Genomic DNA, 10,373 nt, shown 5'->3' on the forward strand with positions numbered 1-10,373 from the left:
GAAAGATCTGTAGGGACTGCAGAGCTCCAGGCTGCAGCTTCATTTGAGCTTTTTTGTTGGCATTTTTTTTCCACAGAATTTGCAGATTGTATCTCTGATGATGTCCCTCAAAGATTTTGTATTTTAGCCTCCCGGAGTGTAAGCTGACCCACAATCTGAAGACTCAGCAATACACCAGCACAATATGCTAATTAAGGAATCTCAAATCTTACCTTTTGGTAGGTTTTGTATCATTAATTACTGAACTTCCTTTACTAGTACTGGAAAATCTGAAGTGCTCAGTGAGTTTTTTGTCAGGGAAGTGCTTTCAGTATTGATGCTTTATTGATGTTTAATTTTCTACTGTGCTCCTTGCATGCATCTAGGAAAAGTAAGCAGGTAATTTGTTTTTGTAAAACTGCAGTGTGACTGTGAGTTCTTAAAAAAAAATCAGATTGACATTCTACACCTCTGCCCTCAGCAGAGTTGTTTTCCCAGGAACCCCTGTTCAGTATGACAAATAGCTTTCAACAAGGACAGTGGACCTGGCAAAGGCAACTTGTTCCAGGAGGTGAAGTGGAAGAAATTAAACATTCAGTATTTCAAGGAAGGCATTATTTTGCAGTTCCCATCAATCCTGTGTTTTTGTAAGCAGCATCTGAACTTACTGTTACATGGTAGGTATAGACAAAGCCTATCTGCTTTATAAACAGTTTCCCTTTTGTTTATGGCTACCTTTAGAATAGCATTGCAACTGAAAACTAGAATCTATTTTCCCTGGGGGCTAACAGTTAAACTTCTAAGGTTTTCTTACAAAGCCTCGTCTTTCAAATTTTTCTTGGACTATGTTTTATAATTCTGAGGGGATTAATAGTATGAGGAATAAAGCCTAATGATAGTCCTGCAGCTGGAAATAATTGTGCTGTGTCTATACGGGGTTCTAAAACATTTAGTGTCTATTTGTCTTCCTTCAGTAGATGGCTGAATATTACAGGCTTCTTATTGCAACCAGCAGGATTGCCATCTGCATTTTTCAGGATTTCACATTGTTATAGGTACCAGGTAAGCATCCTCTGAATGCCTAGAAAGAGTTCTTTTTTAAAAAAACCCAACCAAACAAACCTTTTTTGGTGAGTTCCAGTTTCTCTGTTCACTTGTATTTTGTTTGAAGTAAAATCCTGGTGCAGAGGTGATCTGTCTCTTGTTCTGTTTCCCTTGGAGTGTCTCATGGGCAGCCCAGGTGGTGCCTGCTGCGGTGACAGCCCAGTGTCTCTTTTCAGCCAGGCAGGTATCAGTTCCCACTGAGGTGCTGAAATTTCTCTCTATAACTACAAATACCTGAAAGTCTTTCATCTGGAGAAGAGATCTGAACACAAGGTCAAAGCATCAAATGCATGGGGGATGTTGCCCTCAAGTGTTTCACTTCAAAGAAATTTAGGATTCAAGCCTTGCAGGGATGTGCTGATGCTCAGAAAGTGCTTCAGACTCAAGTGTTTATTCATATCTGCAGCCAGGGCTAGCTGGAGTCTGAAGCTTTTTTTGGTTTTGTTAGGAAAGTCAGAATCACGTGGGGGCGCTTATCTGATTTTCTTTCTTTCTCATGGCATAGTGTTCTGCAATACAGATTCAGGAGGAGGGAAAGGAAATATCCACAGAACCGTTTTCATCCATGGAAGTCCCCATTCTATCTCCTGTCAGCTTCTAGAAGGGACTTTAATTAGTTGTTCTTCAAAAACAAAACTCCTTGTCTAATTTTGCCATGCCTATTTGGAAGAAAAATTTTGGGAAGCTTCTTCCAAGGAAACAAAGTCTTGTTGTGAGTTTTGCTGTGAGTTCAGCTGTATCTTCCTTACCAAGGCAGATTGACAGGTCATATCTAGTGATAGAAGCAAGTATAGTCTTGCTTCCACACTGTATGTCCCAAGATACAGTGCAAGCAGAGCATAAAGGGGCTCATCTGGAAAATTCATGTTTCCTAAGAAAGGCTTTGAGCTCTTTTTGAAGTGTGGATAAGCAGAAAAAAGATTAATGTTCCCATACATGGCCCAGTCACTCATTTGAAGTAAATTTTTTTAAAAAATCAAAAAAACAACCAAAACCACATTGAATTCTTATATTGTTCAATCACAGATAGATATTACCATTGTGCTGCTTTCCTCCTTGGACTGAGGTCAGACAGATTGGTTTTTCTGTATCTCAGACTTGACTTTGTTTTCTTGACATAGGTGGGTGTATCATGGGATGTAACTCAAGAATGACCATAATACTGTGACTGGTGAGGAAGTAAGATTGAAAATTAAACAGTGACTATGTCTAGTTTTAAATTGCTTTGGTTTAGAGTTGGAATATACCTAAGGGTTGTGTAGTAGGTTTTTCTTTTCCCTTTGTAGCATCTGACCAGTAGCTCAGGACCAGAACCTTCATGTCACTGATTTTGCCAAAATTTGTCATTTCAAGTGGGAAACTTTCATTAAACCAGACAAAGAAAAAAACAAGCTCAAAATTGCTTGGAATTCTAATGTGCCTAGTGCAGCTCTAATGAGAAGAAAGAGTCATGTATATCTAAACAAATTATGTCTCCTAATCCAAATCCTACCAGTTTGCCACCAAGCCTAAGATATGCATTCTGAAGTAGAGGGAAAAAACACTGTACAGGTGGTGAAAGAATGGAACAGAGAAATCTGATTGCTCTCTGTTGAAATCAGTATCATCTGCATAGGTAAACATTATTTCTACATTGTATACTAGAGTATCATTTGAAAAACCACAATGGGCATCTATTATGATAAGTGTTATGGAAACAGAGGCTGTAAAGCAGGCTGTATTCTGAAGGGCTTAAATGCTCATTAGTCAGGGCAAAGGGCAGAATGAAAACAGGGTGTTCAGTCCCACAAAAAGCTGTATTTGGATGCTGAGTATTGAGCTGTTCTCCCCTTGGTATCTGCATTACTTACAAATCTGCCACTCCAACCAGTCTCAGAAATACTCCTGTTAAGAAGTTGGGCTATTTCTGTTTTTACTGAGCTGTTTCTAGTGGATGGGATTTCAAGTAGTTGGGCTTTCTCCAGTGAAAAATGGTTATTTTTCCTGCACTGAGAGAACAAGCTGTGAATTTGAGCTGGATGAGGGTGAAGGATGCATCTGCCAGTTAGTCTGCTTACTTTCAGATGGGGTCCCTGGTGGCTGGTCTCTTTTTTTGGGGCTGCCCAGTTGAAGTTGGTGGCACATGGGTGTTTGGGGTTGGTGGTGAAACAAGGCAGCAACGGAGGTTGTCAACACCAAACACAGAGCAGAAGAAGTTGGGGTCCTTTTGGGTTTCTTTCTTCTGGTGATGAGAACTGTCACTTGCACCTCCGAAGTGTTAAACCAACTTCCCCAATTACTCCTCCTAGCAATAGATGGATTCATCACATTTCTCACTGCAACACTTGTTTTGGGTAGTGCAGCATTATGATTTATTTTAGAAGGTAAGACTTCATTGGAACTTCTTTGCAGCTCAAAACTTTGAGAGCTGAATTAATTTCATTTGGAGCATAGGTAAGCTGATGGTAACAACAATAAATCTTGTTTTCTGAGAACTGTAGAAATTTTTCATAGATGTTGAAATCTCTGGCTGTTTTATGCCCACCTCATATTTTAATTTATGCTTGCTTTTCAAACTCCAGCTTTTAAAAATGTATATTCTCTCTTTCAACGCATCCTTTTTTCAAGTGAGAGAAGGAATAATTTTAGAAAATTCTGGGGCCAAATAATTAAAAAAAAAAAAAAAAGCAAATAGAAGTCCTTCTTTATGCAATATCCCTGTCTACCATTTGTTCCAATAAAGAATAAAAGACAGATGGTGTTATGTGGGCATTAGAGCAGGGGATTGCAGCCAGGGCTCTGGTGTCTCTTTGCAGCCAAGATGGTGGCCTGGATTTTATTGCTCTTGATGGACTTGTGTTCCAGAACTTGTTATATTCCTGGAGTTGGGCACGAAACAACAGGATGAAGCAATGATTTTAGCCCTGCTCTGAGATGGGAGGGAAGCAGGGTTCAGGTTTTGGCTCTGCTTCAGCTTTTGTGAATTTACAGGAGTGGCCCAGGCATGTAAACTCTTCCAGTCCCTGTCCTGGATCTGAGGAGACAACAGGGTGCTGGCATCCCAGCTCTGCCCAGCTCTGTTCCTGATGGAAGTGGGTGTACCTTTACCCATTCAGTGCTGAACCACTTGGAGCAAGACAAGGACCCACCTTAGAGCATAAGGTGGCCACAAGAGAGATGCAGAAGCTCTGAGTTAATGTTGCTCAAGGCAGGGGATAGCAGGAGAAGTGCTCAGCACTGGTCACTTGGGTAAGTTCACACTTTGGAGGTCAGACTCCTGCAGGAAGATGGAGCTTGGGACGTTCCTTTGGCTGCTGAGATGTTTCTTAGTTCAGCTGTAGCTGCAGAGCATGAGAGCATGTCTGGATCCAGAGAGAAAATGCTTTTGGCATGAAGATTTCATTAAAATTCCACGTTTTCAAAGTCAGTATTTTTCATCAATTAGCAGTGATATGTATCAGAAACATTTTTAATTCATCCTTTTAATAGAAAGCTACTAGCAATTGCTGATTGCAAATGGGAGCATGTATGGATAAAGCTTTTCTGTTCCCTACTGCTGTAGCCTTGCTGGCTCCTCTTCAGCAGTTGTTGGTTTGAAGTGGGTTTGTTATTTAATTTCATCCCTTTTTTTCCTCCCCAATAATTACTCCTTGCCAAGAGTATCAAATCTGAGAACTGGAGTGAGTGTGTTACAAGAAAACTGAGAGATGCCGGAAAGTGCCTTGGTACAAGAGAATGTGAGGAGGGATTTCACAGAAGAGTGGAGAGTGTTTGGGCTGCACTCAACTGGAGGGAAACACAGTGCAGAACTGGCAGATGCAGAAAAAAGGTAATAAAAAAGTGAAATTAAGTAAAGGGAATAGATCAGAAGGAATGTGATGAATAAGCAGGAAAGATGAGCAGAGTAACATGGACAGAAAGGAACTTCCCACTCCCTCAATGTGGTTTAGACAAAGAGGTCTAAAACACTCACTTAGTGGGACCAGGTGGACTCATTTGTGTGCTCTCCACAGCTCAGCAGTACTTGTTTCAGCTGCCCCAAAGAATGAGTTCCAGACTCAGCACACATAGTTGCTCTTTTGAGCAGCCAGTTCAGGGGCCTGTCAAGAGGCTTTCCAAAGGACTCAGTGGCTGCGGGAAAATGCTGAGCAACATCTGAGACTGTGGTCAGTTAGGAGCCATCTGAAAGGGAGCTGGAAGATTTTAAAGCTCTAATTTCTGTCCGGGGATGCTCAAAAAAAAAACCAGTGCTCTGAGATGTCAATCCTGTGACTGGTTTTATGGCTTTGATTTTATCCCAGTGTTTTACTGCTGGCTGTGGTGGAGTAAGTCTTGGTCCTTGCTGTTGTAAATGGGAGAGCAAGACCAAGATGTTTCTAAATACCTGGAATTCTTGTTTTTTAAGTGAAATACAATGTCTAGAGTGAAAATAACAATAAACCAAAGAGGTTTTTTAATATCCTGGACATCCTAAGAGTCATCTATGTCTTTTCCTGCCAAGTGCAGGGATTCTGGTAGGATGAGCCGCCCCTGGCAGCTGCAGGGACAGTGAATAATTGAGCGTTGGAGAAGTCAGCTCCAAACCCAAGGTGGCAAGTTGGGCATAGGAGGGGTGTTTTAATGCTGAATGGCATCATTGTGGACAAACCCAGAAGCTGCTCTTCCTAAGAGATTTGTCAGGAAGCTGAAAACTCTTCACAAGTTTTCTTGGCCAATGCAGCAGAAACAGAGGAATTATAGGAACAGTGGAGTGGGAGCGTGAAGGACGCAGTGGGACAAGCACTGGGTCTTCAGCAGAATCAGCTTCTGGAAATGGGGGAGTGAGTCCAGGGCTTGGTCCTTTAGGGGTTTTTTCATCCAGCATTCAGTAGGCCAAAATATACTTTTTCAATTTAGTTTTGTGGTATTTTATTTCCTTTGCTATCTTTTCATTTAATTTCATTTCTTGAATCCTCATTTCATTTATTTCATGAAATGAAATCTTAAGATTTCAATTAAACAACTTTAGGAAATAAAGAATTTTCGTGAAGGAATTAAGTGAAAACAATGTAATGGAATTGAAAGAAAGGAAGTGCCTCAAAATGAAGCTAAAATCATGAAATAATTTTCATTGAAATCTCAAGATGTTGTTTACTTTCATGAAATGAAGGGGTTTTGTCACAGCAGGGTACCCAGATTGTTCACTGTGCACTTTTTGAATCCAGCCATGGTGATGTGGATCTCAGCAGCAGCAACAAGCTGTCATTAGGGCTATAATTACTGTATAGTAATTATACATTATCACATGCTGGACTCGCCCTTCAGACCAAAACCCCCATCCCAGAGCCTTCCCAGTTTAAGGGCCAGGTAAGAGCGGGCAGGATGAGCCAGCAGAGGGAGTGGTTCCCACGCAGACGCCTTGTGCCAGCTGGCTTTGCCCAGGAGTTGGCCCATGGCTGCTGGAGAATGGCCCAGGGGACCTGTTCGTGGTGGATGGGGACAGGGATGATGTAGGCTGGTGGTGCAGTCCTGTTCGGGGTCGGGTGAGGCTTCAGAGCCCTGCAGGCAGAAGAGCCAGCACACACAGCCATCTGGGTAACACGATAAGGCACTCATGGCATCTGAAAAGAAAGGCTCAGCCATCTAAAAAAAGCCCTGTGGTGGGGATAAGGCATTATTTAACACCTTAACTGAAAGGACTCTGACCTGTGCACCAGATTTAGGTTTGAGGAATGTGTACAATGATTTAATTTTAAAAGCAGAGGTGCACAGAGCTGGCATGTAGATAATAATAATTGTTAACAAATACCCTTATTTACAGCTTAAGAGTATGATTTGGGGCTACCATACGTGGCCCCCCTGTGCAAGGCACTGTACAAGCACCTAGATGAGGGTAGCTCATACCTCTTAAGCTGTTCAGTCTTGAAAGTGAACAGTAAAACTGGTGGCACGTGAGAACCTGACCGCCTGGGCTTTCACTGCCTGTTTCTGGCAGGGTTGAGCTGGAAGAAGATGTTGGAGGCAGCAGGGTGAGAGGGTGCAGCAGAGCAGGGTGGGATGTGCACTGAGAGGATGAAAGGCAGAGTTACAGGAGGGATGCTACAAGAAAGCCAGAGAGGGAGATTTTACAAGAGCATGTAGTGATAGGACAAGGGGTAACAGCTTTAAAGAAGAAAAGTTTAGATTGGACATAAGGAAGAAATTCTGCACTGTGAGGGTGGGTGAGATAGTGGACCAGGCTGCCCAGAGAAGTTGTGGATTCCTATTCCTGGAAACCTTCAAGGCCAGCTTGGATGGGGCTTGAGCAACTTGGTCTCACAGATGTCACTGCTCAGGGCAGGGGTGTTGGAACTACATGTGGTCTTTAAGGTTCCTTCTATGAATTCAGATGGGATTTACATCAAGCAGCATTGTTTTTTTGCACACCAAATTGCATTGCAGTTTTAATAGCAAGCCTACCAGAAAGGGTCATCTTAAAAATGCTCCAAGTAACTGGCCAAGCAAGAGGACCTCCATCTCCTCACACCTTACAACACCTTTCTTCCTCCTGGAGCTTCCTCCTAGCAGGATTTTTCGAACCTGGGCTGAGCAAGGCCCAAACCAAGGACCAGCAGAGGGATGTCAGCTGCCATCACGGTCCCCTCTTCTCATTCTGAGCCCAGCTGTCCTGGAGGAAGCTTCACATGCCTGGAGGATCACTGGCTGTTCACCCTGCTTCTGCAGGGGACTCAGGGTGCTCCCAGGGCACCCAGGCACCAAGGGAGCCAGGAAACAAGGCACCAGGGGAGCCAGGGAACAAGGAGTCAAAGAGTCCACTAAACAGCTGGAGAAGCCACCACAATGGTCAGGTCAGGTAGTATGTGAGTATGACCTCCCGAAAGGTGGTAGCACAACTATCCTCCAACTTTTAGCTTGCCAAAAGCTCCATTGCTGCCTCATCATGTGGTACCAGGGGAAAAAGTTCCCTTTCAGCACTAAACTTTGCTGCAGGTCTTCAGCCTCTCACAGGATGGGGGGCCAACACAGACCTGGGTCTCACCTCTTAATTGCTGCCCTGCTTTGTGTCAGAGTGGAGGGCACTGGCATAGGACTGAGTTCTGGACTGCAGCAGGGCCATGCAGGGTTACTCTGGAAAATATGCACACTGATATTTTGTTCATCTAAAGCTGAAGTGGTCGGTATGAAAGAAAATAGCTCGTGGTCTTCATACCTTGAGTCAATGAATTCCTGGGCCTTTTATAGCTCAGGAATGCTGGGCACCCGTGTTTGGTTTTACAAGGCTTCGAAGCCGCAGCTTAAGGTCTGGATGAACGTTAATCACAGCGGCACGATGACAGCTGCTCGTGTTTTTACCCCTCTCTCAGGTGGGACTGCACTGTGGATGTTGTGCCCTGTTTTCCCCACTTGCTTTGGTGTGCAGAGAGGGGGGGTTACTACCTTCAGGCTGACTTATCTGACCCAGAGTGGTCAAGGAACACAGCGGGATGCTCAAGACCAGCCTGGTTTGTTGGAGTTGTTGGATTGCATCCAGACCCCAGACTGGGGATCCTGATGACAAGCAGGATCCTGGCAGCATCCTTCCTGCCAGGGAGTGAGATCTGAACTTTTCACATTTCACTGCCAGTGTATCCTAAGTCCAGACCCAGAGGGTATTTAAAGTCTGAAATCACAGCTTTTCCCCAAGAATGCACCCCACGGCTGTTTGTATGTTTGCCCCTCTCAAACTTTGGGAGGACAAAGCCCTGAACACGGTAACAAACAAGTGCAGAAGAGATGACACAGCTGCACTGTACACTGAATCCAAGTGAATCCTGAAAAGGTCTTGTCATTTTGAATGGGACTATATTTTTGAATGCTTCTAAATGGCAATCTTGCTAATATTTTTAGCTCTTCTGATCTCTTTCTTTACATGATGCAGGCATGTTACTTACTTTTGGAATAATGGACTTTAATGTTTAAACTGACAGACTCCAGAAGTTCGCTTCTTTGCATGTTTATTCCTGACATTAATATGCAAAATATATTTAACCTGCAGACAGTGCTACAGTGACATTCTGTTTTTTGGCTGGACCATCTGTGATGAAGACAACCCAAGAGTGGAATAAGCCCCCTCCTTGTTATACCTGAACACATGAGGCTTTTCCCATCCTAATATTGGTTTGGCCTCTGTTAGTTTCCTTTTCTTCCATGGCCTTGAAAAACAAGATACATGCCAAATTTTACTGTCAAATCTTGAATTGAAGGAAGTTGAATAGCCACAATCTCAGCAATCACTAAACTTTCATTCTTGGCACAAAAAATACTGCCAGCTGCCATATCTTGAAGATGGAGTGATAAATGGGTCAGACTGACCTGTGCTTGCATGAGGAACACACGGTGCTGGGATCTGGGTCAAGCAAATTTCTCCTCAAGCTTCTGCAGCCCCTCTGGATCTTTGCTGACACACTTCTACTCAGGACAGGAGACAGGTTGTTTTTTTTTAACATGTGCAAGGATATGGGGAGAGAAGGTTTGGACAGGAAGAGAATTTATAGGGGAGAGAGGCCCTTAGTGGCATTCATGCCTTTCATGCCTGCAGCTCCCTGGGACCTGATTCAGGAATTTTTTAACAGACACTTTCAAGAACATGTGAGAGCCTGCTGAGTAAATCTCCCAAACTCAGAGCCAGACACTTGGCTCACTTTTGCTCCCTTCCCCCATTTATTTCAGTTGCATAAACAAGCATAGGAACAATATTTCCACCAGGCTGGAGCATTCCCCTTGCCAGCACTACGGCATGAAACGGGATCTGATCTTTATTCCTTACTGAGCACAGTATATAATTCAAGCACATCTAGATATAAAAGATATTTAGGTACCTCACTCACACTGATCCAACATCTGTCAAATAAAGAAGCCCCAGACCCTCAATAAAAAAACTAAAAAAAATCAGTGGGAGTTCTATGCTTTGCAGGAACATAGGGCTAAAAAATATTCCTATCTTCACCAAAGTATCTCATTAAGTTTCCCCTCTCATTTCCTTCCTGTGAAGACAATCTCACTAAGACATCTCTCTCTTCTTGATCATCTCTAAAATCATGCTTTTCTTGCTTGGGCATGCTCCCAGTTTGATCCTCTGCCTTGGAGACCCACAGATTTCACGCCCACTGGTGTCACCTGCTGTAGGGCCTTTCATTAACACCTGTGAAAAATGGAGAGGATGCAACCTTAAAAGTCTCTGAGGTATCCCCTCTTAGTCTTAACACATTGTTTGCAAAGCCTAAAAACTTATTTTTAAAGTCCTTTCTTCCAGAGAACTGAATGTATTCACACTGGAAAAGCGAGAAAATAAA

The sequence above is a fragment of the Anomalospiza imberbis genome, chromosome 2 (genome assembly GCF_031753505.1).
Source record: "Anomalospiza imberbis isolate Cuckoo-Finch-1a 21T00152 chromosome 2, ASM3175350v1, whole genome shotgun sequence".
Lineage (NCBI taxonomy): Eukaryota > Metazoa > Chordata > Aves > Passeriformes > Viduidae > Anomalospiza > Anomalospiza imberbis.